The sequence below is a fragment of the Protopterus annectens genome, chromosome 7.part0 (assembly GCF_019279795.1).
Source record: "Protopterus annectens isolate FY-2018-M chromosome 7.part0, PAN1.0, whole genome shotgun sequence".
Lineage (NCBI taxonomy): Eukaryota > Metazoa > Chordata > Ceratodontiformes > Protopteridae > Protopterus > Protopterus annectens.
Window position 1 is genome coordinate 1,708,260,806 of NC_056739.1, and position 15,103 is coordinate 1,708,275,908.

The following is a 15,103-nucleotide window of genomic DNA, read 5'->3' on the forward strand; positions in this document are numbered from 1 at the left end:
CTTTGTTGTCTGACCTTATTAGACAGGACATTACACTTGGGGGAGCACGTACAGCATTCTCCCATGTTTGTAAGCACCAGCATGAGTATGTTTGTACCCAGAGGGGACGTATGTACTATCTGGTCCAAGGAGTTTGTATTTACAAAGTCCAGGAGTCTCTGAGCATGTACGTCTGGAGTCATGTAAGTATCCCAGTTTATAATGGGGTAGTTGAAGTCACCGATGAATATGGTATTAAACTGAATGGTGACATAAGTAAGTCCAAGTATGAGTTATGGGTTACTTGGGTCATAGAGGATGACCTGTAACTTGCAAGGACATGAGATGGGGCCTTGCCTATGAAAATCTGGACATGAAGAAGTTCAAGTGCATCATCTTGTTTGACCAGACTAGAGGTGAGTTGGTTGTTGACATAGATTGAGACACCTCCACCTTTGGTCCTTGCCTGTGCAGTAGCTGGCCTGAATGTGAGGAAGACATTGTAGCCCTACACTTCCAGGTGCTATCTGTACCTTTAAGTTATGTCTCAGTAACTGCACAGATGTCTACATTCTCCAGGGTGAGGACAGTTTGGAGGGAATGGAGCTTTTTGTTTAGGCTCTTGGCATTGAACAGTAAGACCTTTAGAGTCTCATGGGCTGATTCTGCAACATTGGAAGGTTTGTCAGTTTGGCATTGATTAAAACATGGACTATTGGAGAGGGTAATGTTTTAGCCAATATTCAAAAACCTAAAGGGGGCAGGTGCAGACCATCCTTGGAAAAGCAATGTGGTCTGTTGACCATATCCACCCATGCTGACAAATATTGTGGCTAATTACTGAAGTCAGTCATTTTATGTACAAATTGTAGCATCATCCTTGGTGAAGGTAAAATGCTGCTCAAAGCTAGGCACATAGCCTGGGAAACAATCAAAAAACTCCATAATGTTTCTCTTCATGCAGTCCAGGGAGATATATTTTAGGTGGTTTACACCCTCATGGTATATAACTGAGTTGTACTGGCCGTTGTGGCCTTATGACTTGAGTGTGTGGGTGATTTGGCAGATTCTGGCAACTGATAGACAACTGACTGTTATTTTATTCCTTTTTCAGTCTGGTGAATGGGGCATCTGTATGTCTCACAATGCAGTCTCCTATGATAAAAGTGCTGCATACTGTGTTGGCTGCCCTTATAGGATTTGTAGTTCAGTCTCCAAAGGATGTGGCTGTATGTGTTGTGTTGGGTGTTGTTCTGGTGGAGTACTTTTGGGGCTTCTGAGGAGTGCTTTTGGGGCTTCTGAGGATTCTTTTTGCAGGATGGATGCCTTAGAGGTCTTTGGAATTTAAGAAGCTTGCTTTTAAGTGCCTCACCATATGTTAGTCTATGTGTTGAGTCAGTACTCTGTGTGGTAAGTGTAATGCTTACATTACCAACAACCTGATTATTATTTTGAGCGTTTTATGTGAGAGTCTTGCCTCCAGTGACATTGTGTGATTACATCTCTTATATACTGTATCCATGTCACTAAGGATTAGTTGTTTGTCAGTGAACATGAGTATATTCTTACATTGTGTCAGGATGTCCTTATCTACCAATCTGCTGGCAGAGAAATTCGGTAGTGCCCATTTGTGGTGTTAGGTCTTTTTTAGGTGAACTCAAAAGGGTGGTACAATGGTTTCACTTCATAATCTTGAAATGCTGAAATCTCAAATTTTAGCATTCCGAGACCATGAAGCTGAAAATGCAGCATACCGAAAGTGCATAAGAGCGAATTCGAATATCTCGAATCCGCGCTTATGCATTTCCGGTAAGTCACGTGAAGTGTTTGGCTGGTAAGGTGTTTGGAAGTGAAGGTGAATGAGTGCATGTTTGTGTTTTTGTATGTTGTATGTGTGGGTAAGGGAAGGGAGGTGCAAGTATGAGTGTGAGCATTGGATTTGCTGGTGTTTGTGTATGGGTGATGTGTATTTGTGTGCGAGCGAGTGTAGAATGCCGTGGTGTGATTTTTTTTTTTCATTATGTGCAATCTCGGAGTTGGTATATATAAGTAGGGGGGGTGTGGGGGTGCAGGGGGGCTTGTCCCCCTGCTTACATGTAGTGTAGGGTTGTGTAGTTTGTGTGCTGTGGGTAGAATGGTGTGTGTGTTATGTGGTGTATGGTGTATGGTGTTCGTGATTGTGTGATTCATGATTGTGGGTTTCGGGATTGTGAATGGTTCGGCTTCATAGTTTCGAAATGCTGAAATTTGAGATTTCAGCATTTTGATTATGCAGTGAAACAGGAACAACAGGCTAACTTAGGTGCTTTGAGGGTAGAAACTACAAGTATGCTATGTATGACTTAAGTTGTATTGCAGTGCTCTTCAACACATAAACAATTTGCTTTTTGTCCAACTGAGTACTGGGTAAAGTTACAGGGGAGGTTTTATAGGTTTCTACATTGCCTGCATCTATAGTAGGTACTGCTAAATACCACTGTGTGACAAGCAGCAGAATTTATAGACTCAAAGAAAAGTGACAAAACCAACTAAAAAGCCCTCTAGCCAATGAAGTGATCTCACTTTAAGCCTCCTTGCATTTTTCCCAACTTAGACCGATCAAGCTACCTTTCTACTACCACTGTAATTGCAGTCTTGGTATTCTTAATGTAAAAACACATTTTAATTAGTCAAAAATAAAAAGGTACCAGAAACAAATCAAACAACTTGGTACAACAAGTAATTTCAATGTGATTCTAAGACAGATAAGCCAGCATTGAGGAATACACATTTTAACACAATTTAAAAGCACAGAAACAGCAGCTTGACCAAGAAAAAGCAAATATAGTTTATAATGACGAAATGAAGAAAAATGCAATAAAATAATTTGAAAATACAGCAGCGGTCTTTAAAAATGTCTTAGAAAAGTGCAAACCAAACGCCCTAAGAACACAGGCATGGATAACAAGCATTTGAGCTCTGTGGAACTGAGCCAAGAGAAGAGCAAACACACAGAATTTATAGACTCAAAGAAAAGATCTAAACCAACAAAAATCCCTTTAGCTGATGAAATAATCCCACTTTAAGCCTCCCTGTGTGTTTCCCAACCCAGACAGCCCAAGCTACCTTTGTACTGCCACTAGAATTGCAGTTCTAGTCCTCTTAATGTAAAAAAACTTACATACTTTAGTTAACTAAAAGTGAAAATGGACAGAAACAAATCTAACAATTAGCTGCAAGTAATTATGAGATGATTCAAATGCAGAAAAGCCAGCAATGAGGAACACATACTTTAAGGCAATTTCAAACCACAATAATACTAAGGGGAGGACCTTCCCACTTTCATCAGTCAGTACCCAGTAAATGAGCAGAGCAGATAAGACTGGGAGTAGCTTCTAGAGACAGGTATAAAGAAGATGAGACTGAGAAGAGCTTCCAAGGCCAGATATATAGTAGCAGTTAATGACATGGTTGGTTCATATTTTTTATGACATGAATGTTATTGAGTCACCATTCTTCATAGTTAAAACTCCATTTAATTTCTAATGGTACAGTGAGCACACCTTTTCATAGCCTAACCCACCCTTTCCCCTAATAATATTATGAGCCTAGTACCTCATACGCCTAGCATTTTATGACGAGATTACCTTCTTAATACTCACCCCCACCTGAGTACTAATGATATAATATGCTGAGCATACCTTCTATATACCCCAGCCTCACCTGATCCCTTTGATATGGTGAGGCCACTTTTTCATACACAACCCACTACTGACTCTTTGATAGTTTGAGCCCATTTCTTCACAGCCCAGTTCCCCCTCTATCTGTAAATTATAGTGAAATTAACTTTTTCCATGTTCAGTACCTTTGATGGACCTCTCGTGAAATGTTGAACCCATCATCTTCATATCAACCCCCACCTTACCCATGCTGATCCAGCCTACTCATAAAAATGAACTGTCACCTAACAATAAGGTGCTGATGTCAGCTTCTTCATACTCCAATCGTCACCTAACTTTTCAAAGTGCAAAAGGATTCAAAGAAATGTTATTGTCATTTAGAAAACACTAGTGCTACCTAAATGAAATTTTGAGTGTCAGCTATTTTACAGGAGAAAACAAACACAAAAAGACAGACATGATAGGTATTAAATAATAAACAGTAACTATAGTACAAAAGTAAATATCCAAGTAAAATTAACTGTTTTGGAGCTTTTTTTCTACAGGATTCTACTGAGAAGGCGCCAGACACCGGGTGAATCAATTCCAGTTAACAAACTGAAAATAAGCAAAATGAATGAATGAATAAGTAAATAAAAATATAAACTAGCCAACAATATAACTTTCTAACCTAGAACAGCAAAGTGTTTACTGAGTCTAAAACAATGTCGAATATAACAACAGACACATTTTATAACAAAAAATGCTTACAAGCTGTGCATGTTAACTTAAAAATGTCATTGTGTGTCTCAGGAAAAATGATTATAACATCCCTAAACAAAATTAAGCACTTTATGGTTCTAGACAATATTCTTGGTAATTTTTCCATATAAGATTAAACCTGTGCATATTCCATTTATCGGGTATTTAACAATAGGATACATTCCTGATCCAAGGTGACACATTATAATCATTGCTTTACTTTCTGTAAGCATCACTTTGGCACTGCTAACAACAGACTGGTAAGCCTAGTGTGTGCTATGCAAATTACTGGGGCGAATAATAATAAAAATAATACATAGATAATGGGGACCTACTCTTCCTTAGGCTTCACCAGTATGGGTTTATTACATTTAGCTCTTGCATTTGTAACCTGTTTTTTGAGGAGGTCCTAGCTGTGATTGATGAAGGCTTTGGTGTAGACAAAGGCTACTTGAATTTAGCTAAGCTCTCTGACAGGATTCAACATAAAAGTCTTGCTGATAACGTCAGTGTGCTGACTGTAAATGAGTAAATTACGCAGTCGGGCAAATTATTCTACTGTATGCGATTGTTTTCTAATCCAAGATGGGGAAAAGCGACTTTGTTTCACTTAATATGCAGATAACTACATTTCACAGGTTGTTTCCCCCATACCTGATGACCAGCAGGTCATCTCCAATGGGTCCCAACCATTTGTTCCTCCATATGAGGGGCTATTCCCCATTCCTTTAAGGTGTGTGCACCATACAAGGAACTATTGTGCAGGCTGCCATGAGAGCTGTTTGTACCCATGCTAGTATCCAGACAGTACTAACCCCCGCCCTTGTTTGGGGAGATGATTATTGCAGGGACCCATTATGCCATGAATGCATCCCTCCATACATTTGTGAATGAAAGCTACTTTCAAGTGGTGGCTTGTTGTGACAACCTCCTGCCCCATAGGGCACTCTTTGCATGTCACCACTTATCCAAGGATTTGGGGCAGTTTATACCCCTGTCACATCCATCCCTGTCCCCTCAGTATGAGCACGCCCATTCTCCACTGTCAGCCCCATCAAACAGCAAAGAGACTAACTAAACCTGGGTCACCTGGGACCTAAATAGGGCTTCATGCCTCTGTGTCACTGGTGCTGGCTTAAATATGCAGCTAACTATGAACCGGGTGACATATCTTCTGCAAAGGTCTATGCACTACTAAATGGGTTACATAAACTACATACCTGTTGTAATAACATTAGCTTATTTTTGATGCAGCATAATCAATTTCATAAAAGTTGCTGACTTTCACTATATGTTGAGTCTTTCGGCTTTTCCCGGTTAGGGGTCGCCATAGCGGAACTCCGGTCCGCTAATGATTGGTAGTTGATTTTTACGTGCTGAGTTACCAGCCCTGACGCACAACCTTCAACGAAGGTACACCCATTCCCGCATGTCTCCACGCAGAAGACGCTCTAGCTGAGAATCAAACCAGACAGCGTCTTACTGTGAGGTGACAACGCTACCGCAGCACCACCACCGCGTATATGACAGATGGAAAAAGGTATGGAAAGACTGACAGGTCAAAGGCATAGAAACAATAATGGATAATAAACTCTGTGCTGATCAGAATGTGACTGTACTGGTTTGAAAAAATTATATAGGTCCAATATCATACTCAAAGGCATATGTGGCTGAAACAGGGAACTTACAAGCCATTTATAAATCTCATTAATCTGCTAAATTAGTACCTTCAAAAATTAAATATAAAAGCAAATCAGAAAAAGTTGAAAGATTCCTAAGAAAGAGAATCTACAGGTCACAAAAACAAAATCCATGTACACAGGCTAAAGGAATTGTCACATTTTTGGTGACAGATAAACTCTTGATGGGTACTCTCTGTCTGCCCTTTAGGACACAACATGATAGTGTTGTTTACAAATCTGTCTCTGGAACACATAAACACTGACAGGTTATCTGTTACTGAACATCAGCACTAGCAATACTAAAAGGGGACAGATATATTACACTGGTTACTAATCAGTTTCAGGAGCAAACTTGTCATATTTATGGTTACAAAGAAATTCACACAGGAAAATGGTAACCAAGCTTCATGAAGGCTAGTGGACCATAAGTTTGATAGTACAACTTATGAACCAATTGTATGATTCAGTTTAACAACTGCCTTAAAACTGTGAACTAAATCATCACTCGTGTAGTATATTATTTTTTTTAGTTGTTAAAGCAAGCATCATTAACCACTTCTTCTAACTCAGTGTTAAAAGTGATGTCTCCTACTGTGCTAGGATTATGTTTCTAAAACTATACCCTTATGCATATAGAAATATACAATGGAGAATCATGCGTAAATGTCAACAAATCAGAATGTTTGTAGGTGATACGCATGCTGTCTGCCAACCGGATGAAGTCAAACAGCTTTATTTAGTAGGAAAATAGCCAGACCCTACTGCTGAGTGTTTTGATGCTTTTCCCAGGTTAGCTGTTGTCAACTATCAAACTTTGCAAATGTAAAAGCACAAACACTTTAGATCTCATACTAATCACTGAAGTGTTTTTATCAGAGCAGATTACACAAGGAGCTTCCCTGTTGACTGAAAGAGTAACGGTCAGATTCAAAAAGACTTGCTCTCAGAGTAAGTCACTCAGAGATTTGTATTTACAAGATTCACAAGGCATCACCATCTTCTTCTTCTTTCGGCTGCCCCTGTTAGGGGTCGCCACAGCAGATCAACTGTTTCCATTTCTTCCTGTCCTCTGCATCTTGCTCTGTCACACCAACCTCCTGCATGTCCTCTCTCACCACATCCATAAATCTTATCTTAGGCCTTCCTCTTTTCCTGTTACCTGGCAGCTTAATCCTTAGCATCTTTTTCTAAATATACTCTGCATCGCTCCTCAGCATATGTCCAAACCAACGTAATCTTGCCTCTCTGGCTTTGTCTCCAAACCTTCCAACCTGGGCTGACCCTCTAATATACTTGTTCATAATCCTGTCCATCCTCGTCACACCCAGTGCAAATCTTAACATCTTCAGCTCTGCCACGTCAAGCTCTGACTCCTGCCTTATTGTCAATGCCACTGTCTCCAACTCATATAACAAGGCATCACCATATTAAGTTAAAATAATGTAATAAGAAACAAATTTCAGTTGACTGGAACATGCAGAGCAGTAAAATAAGCAGATAATTGATGAAATCCCACAAATTTCATTAATTAGGCAGGCTATGATAATCTAACACAGCAGTTGCACTCTGCGGACGACTTCTGCCAGGCTCTTGTTTTTGGAGATGGACAAGTCCATTTGCTCTTCTTGAGTGATATAGCCCCGTTTCGTAAGTACTTTCACAAATTTGTCAAAACCTTCAAAAGTCCGTTCCCATGAAGAACAAAAATCTTCAGATGGATAGGATACAAAGTTTGTATTTTTTATCAGGTTTATCAGTAGTCATACTTTTTTCAAACTCTGTCTGGAAAAGTATTGAACTTCATTATTCCTTCCCCTTACCAGTTCATAAATGTTTCCCTTCTTCGTACCAGTTTGAATGAGCATCCTTCTACCCCCCGCCCACAGACTTGCTCCAGTATTGCTGGGGCCAGTCATGGATGTTAAGGGCATCCTGGAGGCTCAGCCTCCTCTGGTGGGGTGGTTTATTTTATATGCCCTACCCACTTTTCCCTTTCCCTGTTCCTCACACTCACTGGTTGCATCTGAGGGCAATTCCCAGTAGGAAGCATTACCAGTGAGTACCTTCCCCAGTGCAGGCACACCCATCTCCCCCTGCTGCTCCTTCAGTCACGTGGGCCGCTAATCAAACCCAGGTCAGCTGGGCCATAGTTAGGCCTTTATTCCTCTATGCCACCAGAGTGGTCTTATAACTGACTTTGTTTCATGAAAGGATAACGTTTTTTAAATGTCTGATGTATTGTGTCGTGTCAGTGTGCATAACTGAGTAGAACAGTCCAGTTCCAACATTGAAGGAATCAATTTATTTAGAATGAGATTGTGCCTTGTCATTCTGTATCTTCTTAATTCTGAACACTAATAAAATTTAATAATTTTCTCTTATTCATTCAGGTTCTTTCTTAACTCCATGTTTCTGCTGCTAAATAACATATCTCAAATTCATAAATGCAGATCATTTAAAGCAGTTCTCTGTTTTAATGTCAGAATGATGCTTTGAAATAGTTTTTTACCCCACAACTGTTCTGTTAACTCACCCTAAAAAGTTTTTCAAATCTTAAAAAATATCTTAAACTTCAGTTAACACTGCATGTTTTTTCAGTGTTTTGGCATTTACCATAGTCATATTGCCTTATGTAATTTCTGTCAAAGTTTCTCATATTATTTAATAAAGTAAAGGCAACAAACGTCAGATCACAGGTGGTGATACCTTACCTTGACTCACAGTGTGAGATAATTCTAGAAAGAGATGTCATCTCAGTACGACAGAGAGCTTTCCCTAGCCAAGTTTAGAGTGGCAAACAAAAAGTAATCACTTATGCAAGTGGATCATTGCCAGATGCAGAGAATGAACAAGAAGATAGCATTAACAACAGTGGGGAACTAGGAACATGTTCACATATGGTGATTTGGTAAATACACATTAATTACTAACCATAAAACATGGGAGCCAGTTTTAACAACACTAACTCAAACTCTCAATTAAAAACAGACAAAATGACCAATGAGGCTACAACCCTATCAACTCAACGTAAAATACAAAACAGGAAACAGATTATAACTGATTATACTACAAGTCATCCAGCAGTCACAATGGAGAAGGGAGAGAGGTATAACAGTGTTTATAAATGACCAAGTGAGCATGACAGCAAACTATGCAATACAAAAGCCCTGAACTGTGAAAAATAGAGAGATACAGACAGAGAGACTCAGACAGACAGAAGATAATTTACATGACTAACACATGGCACAGCAAAAACAAAGATGAGCCAGATGTTGACATTGTGAAAAAGGAATAAGAATGCATTAATATACTTATTCTATTATTATGTACTTTACCATTTCAAGATCACAGTGGCATCAGATCCTATCCTGGCACTCAGTGTGCTCAAAGCAAAGAATCCAACCTAGATAAGATTCCACTCAATCACAGAATGCATAGATGCACTCACACATGGCACACAAAACTACCGGAAATTTGAAGGCTAGCCAATTCACCTAATGTAGTTCTTAGGGATGTGAAAGGAAACAAGAACACAAGATGAAATCCATGAGGATGCTGAGAGAGAGAGAGCAAGAGAGAGAGGGAGGACATGCAGACTCCATCCAGAAATAGTTGTTTCAACAGATGACAATATTTGTTGAAAAGAACTGGATATAGCCATTAACTATGGAACACATTTAGGAGTGGTAAAAACAAAGGCCATGGTTAGGGAGGGGATTCGGTTCCCAAATACTGATGGTATGATAAAGAAACTCTTTCATGACTGTTTTCCAGGCTAATACCAAGCAAAACAAAAGTGTTGCTGCTGTGATGTCAGACTTACCAAAAGCACATTGGATGAATGTTACTGCAGACTTTTATGAGCCAATCTATACCACCAACTATTTGTTAGGAATGACAGATGAGTATTCCATTTTCCCTGCTGTACTGTCTGTAATGTGTATGTTCACTACTGTTGTAACTACAATCGCACAAGACATTTCGAATATTTGGCATAATAGCTGCAAAGAAATCTGATAATGACTTACCACTTTACACCCTTCAGTTCAAACAGTTCTGAGGCACACAACTGAGAGAAAGGAGAGTCCGTTATGGTCACAGGCAAATGGCGTACTAGAATCATGGCTCAAATAGGAATGCCATAAGGGTGATAATGAGAAGGGGATCCCACAGACACAACAGTGTGGTTCCCCTATATCTTGTCAAGTTAAAACGTAGTGGAGGCTTATTCGGATGAAAACGATCAGTCAAATGTTTTGTTTGATGAAACTTAAAAAAACTCAAGCCTTTCTGCATCCCCAAAACTTATATATACCAACTGCAAGTTGCAGAAACACAGTGAAAAGATGACACACTGTGCTATCACTGCTGCTGCACTAGTAGAAACCACACTGTCAGTGGTTTATATGGAAAACAACAATCAAGGGAGTGCAATCTCAGTATGTTTAAATTGATGAGATGAATGCTCATCCATTTCAAACTCATCAGCTAGTAGGATAATCAGGTTAATAAGAAGATTCTATCTGTCACGAGACAAGAGACAAGCTACATGAGACTGCAGTGCAGAGAAACCTGAAGCAAAAGTGCAAAATAAAAATATGCAGATACAAAAAGAGCCCGGCCAATACAAATGTAAAAAACCCACATGTGAAATTCTAAAACAGAACCAAATTCTGCCAATGGCAACAAAATAACACCAATAAGTACCTTATAAAAATACATAAGCTGAAATATTAATAAATCATTTTACTGATGAAGTCAAAATAGACCAGTTTCACCTGACGCCTTCCTCAGTATGAGTAAGTAATGAGGAAGGCGTTATTTAAAACCAGTCTATTCTGACCTATGTTTTACTATACTTCAGCATACATATTTTATAAGGTGCTGATTGGTGTTGTTTAGATTCAAAAAGAGGCCAAAGAATACAGTTTCTGAAAAGTCTTGTGTGTGGCAGTAAAATATGTAAGATAAAACAAACCTTCATCATTATGTAACCCTGAGATACATTTGTGACACAAAGTGATAACAGTAAGTAATGACGTACATATCTTAATAAGATAATGCTCACTGTAAAAGCTTTACCCTGAATACTTTATCAATTTTTTTCTATATGCATTTTCTCCCTCTGTCATGCCAACCATCAACTGTCCCCCTGCTGGACCTGGCTCATTCATTTCCTAGTGGTGAGGAGCTCCATTTTTTACATCCAGTAGGGCTAGAGACATCCAGAGAGGCCATCATCCTAGTAGACATCAGGGTATTTGGATTCAAACTGGCAAGCATTCCACCAATGAGAGCTTTTAGTATTTAAGTTGACCATACCCCATGGGTAGGAGAACAAGCTACACTCATCATCACTGAGACTCTCAATGCCCTTTACCTGCCGGAGTAATGTCCCATCCATTTACTAATGAAAACTATCACCATATGGTGGCTTTGTTGTCCAAAAAGCCTACCCTAAAACCCCTACTCAAGCAGGTCCGTCCTCTGAGGGTACATGTGGAAGGTACATGTTCTGTTCTACCTCACGCACCACCTAGGATTGCTATTCCCATCCACCCCTTCCTATGCCAACAAACACCTGAGCCACTAATCAAACTGGGTTCACCTGGGCCATAGTCAGAGTTCTTCTATGTCAGCATTGCATGCTGATAATTGTGCTTTTTTTTCCCCTTTTGAAATGATACATGAGAATTTGTCAGGTATTAGTTATCCACCTAAGAATAAGTCTGACAAGAAAATAATTTTGCCTCGAAGATCACAAACAACTGTAAAGATATATGGTTACCTAAAAGACTGTCTGCTGTGGAATAACTTAATATACTTCCTTTTACAGGATATGTGGGGAAATAAAATTGTTTACATAAAACTATAAGTAGCTATATGAGCTTTTTTTAAGTATTAAATGCCATGTACGTTTTGAAGCTGTTTAGAAACATCAAAATGCATCAGTAAAACTGTTTCAAAAGTTTTAAATGCAGTATTTGTATGGAAGCTGTTTAGAAATTTCAAAAAGTGATTGCAGAACAGGAACTTTAATTTTTTTTCCTGATCTGTTTTATTCAATCACAAGTCATTCTTTCTCTGATCACTCACAAATTCCAGTTACAGCACTGTGGAGGAGTGAAAGCCGATCCCAGCACTCAGTGGGTACAAGGTACATTGTAAAAATAAATAAATAAATAAACAATTAGGAGTGATGTGATGCCCCTGAGGTGGCTTGCTTACTGAAAGTCTTAAAAAATGTAATCACAACTTATTTTATTGCCAAAGTTCTAAAAAAAGTGGATGCAGTGGTGCAGAACTGTAATCAGTGTTATGCAGGTATGTGCATACTTCCCCTGTGGTCAAGCTCTCAAGATAGGATATAAAATATAACTCTTCTGCTATGGCCCTTTTATTTATTTATATTTTATTTATATTTTATAGAGTTAATTGATTTATTGTTTAAATAATAAAGGGATTGATTGATTGAATAAGGTATAAAAGGAAAGGATCAAGTTGATTCAGTTATCTGAAGAGGTCCTAAGGAAGGACATAAAACGTGATGATCCATTTAACCGTTTTATATATATTATAGTATGTTTAGCGCATTTTACAAGCTGCTGCATGTATTTTGGATTGAGATTATTACATTTTATTATGTTTACATCCTGGATTGAACATTTTTTATCCTGTACATCTCGGCAGTGCCTTTTATCGGTTTTGTAGTTACGAGCTGTTGCTTGGAGGTCTGGCACTGGTGCTCTTTCATTTGTGCTGTTAAATTATAACTTAGCTTCATGCAGTTTAATCAAGCCAGTGAATAAAACCCTCATTTATTTCTGGTTTGGCAGTAGCATCAGTTTTTATCTTCCATTACAAATCAGCATACTCAATCTTCTTACCCCATTGACCACCCCTAGGGTCTTCATCAACTTTTTCTAAAACTGTAAATAAAAGATCCTTAAGACCAACACACAGCTGAATATTTGCACAGTACATTTTTTAAACAAGCCTTTCTAATGTCATATAAATGTTCTGGAGAATGCTCTTGAAGAGTCCTTTTGGTCTTCCCTGTATAAAAGCTGGTGCATATCTGACACAGTGCAGCATATAACACACCTTTTTTAGAACAAGTATAATAGCCTTTAGCTCTAAATTTGTAGTCGCCCAGTGTACAGATGTCACTTTTTAATATATACTTACATATATTACAGGACTGTCATTTAATTGTACCCAACTTATTATGTGGGGCAAACACTTTTTTTTTAATTAAGCCTTCACTTAAAAGTAAAAGATGGAGAGCATGCCATCCTAATTTTTTAAAAAGGATGTACCTGTGATAAAGACCAGTTCTTCCTAATAATCACACTTAGAGCACAAAAGTCATTGCTCAGTGTTAATAGCATGTTTCTTGAAAAGACACATCTATCAGAATCAGTACTAGCAACATTATTTCCTGCTACTCCCAAAATTGGTTATAATACCATTATTGCATTATGAAACAATTTAATTACACACATTCATTAAACATAGAAGTAGAATGTGCTCTTTCTAAAAATAGATTTTCAAGCTTAAATAATTCATTTAAAAACAAGTTTTGGTCTGTAATCATGTGAGCTAGTCTTACTATCTGGCTCTTAACTAGGCCTCTCTTCTGATTGTATGATGACAGATATTGCAATATAAAAAATAATTGGAATAAGTTGATTTATGATAAATATTAGATTGCAAAAGATCATTATCCTTATATAAAGTGACATCCAAATAATTTACACCTGAATGACTAACATGAAAAGTAAATTAAAAAAAATCAGTTGTTGAATTACAATATGCAATACACTCATCTAGTAACTGGATATGACCCTTCCAAAAATACATATGTCATCCAAATAACATATATAGTATTTCCAGTACCTAGTATATACAGAATCAAATCCATTCTCTTTTTCCAAGTACCAAAGAACTAAATATAGTGGAAACTGTGGGCTTATGGTGCCCCCATGGTAACACCTGAATTTTAGCAATAGTATTTGTGTTCAAAATAAATACAATTCTTATTTAAAATCAATTCCATAAACAATGTGATCAACTGAATATCTGCACTTTTTAGACTTTCCAAACATAGTAGACTCTCACTGAAACAAGATAAACTGAGGTTATCAGGTATTACTATAAACAAGTCAATAACATCAATCATTTAGAATACTAAGTTAGATGAATACAATGCAAAAAAGTGACATGAATCTTTGAGTAGTTATGTATATTTAGAACAAAAATATTGTACTTTTGGAATCCCAGATATACAAAATATATTGGCTTTCTCAACTTTCAAAAGCTTATGAATTTCTAGAGTAATATCATATCGTATCAACAAATCAGATAAAACTAAATCAATGCACCTATAAACAACGTTGGCTTCATTACATGAACTAATACTATATACATTACTGTCATAACAGAGAAAACATTTTATTGTTATTATTATAGTAAATGTAAGGCATGATGATGAAAATTATTCCCTTGTTAGGTTTCATGAAATGCTGTTGTCCTCTACTAGTTAATTTATCAATTAGTGATGCTTCGTCGTTGTATAAATTAAAGTAAGAAACTGTCCTTTAAAATTAACCTAATATCATTTCACAGCCCTTTGCAAATAAGGTCAACACAGGATGTAAGGGAGGTTTATAAACTTTGCTTCCAAAAGACATTTTCAGAAGCATCACGATCACTGTTAAACAACAAGGAAAACTTTAGATTGTGTATAAACAATGAAAGTTTCACTAGTATTCTTTTTAGCAACTTGTCCTTGCTGGGATAAATGTAAAAGCTCCATTGAAAAGCTTTAAAAAAGTTATCAGTAATATCCAATAAAATGTAATTCAAAATATTAAAATTATCAAGTTGAAATAATACAGTACTTTTTGTATTTGCCACAGTATTTGTTAATTCTACATTTTACGCGAAAAAAGAAGAAAAAGTGCTGTGCAAAACCAAAAACCAATTCTTCAGCACTATGAATGTCACCAAATAAGCACAAGCAGGCAAAATCTTCCTGGA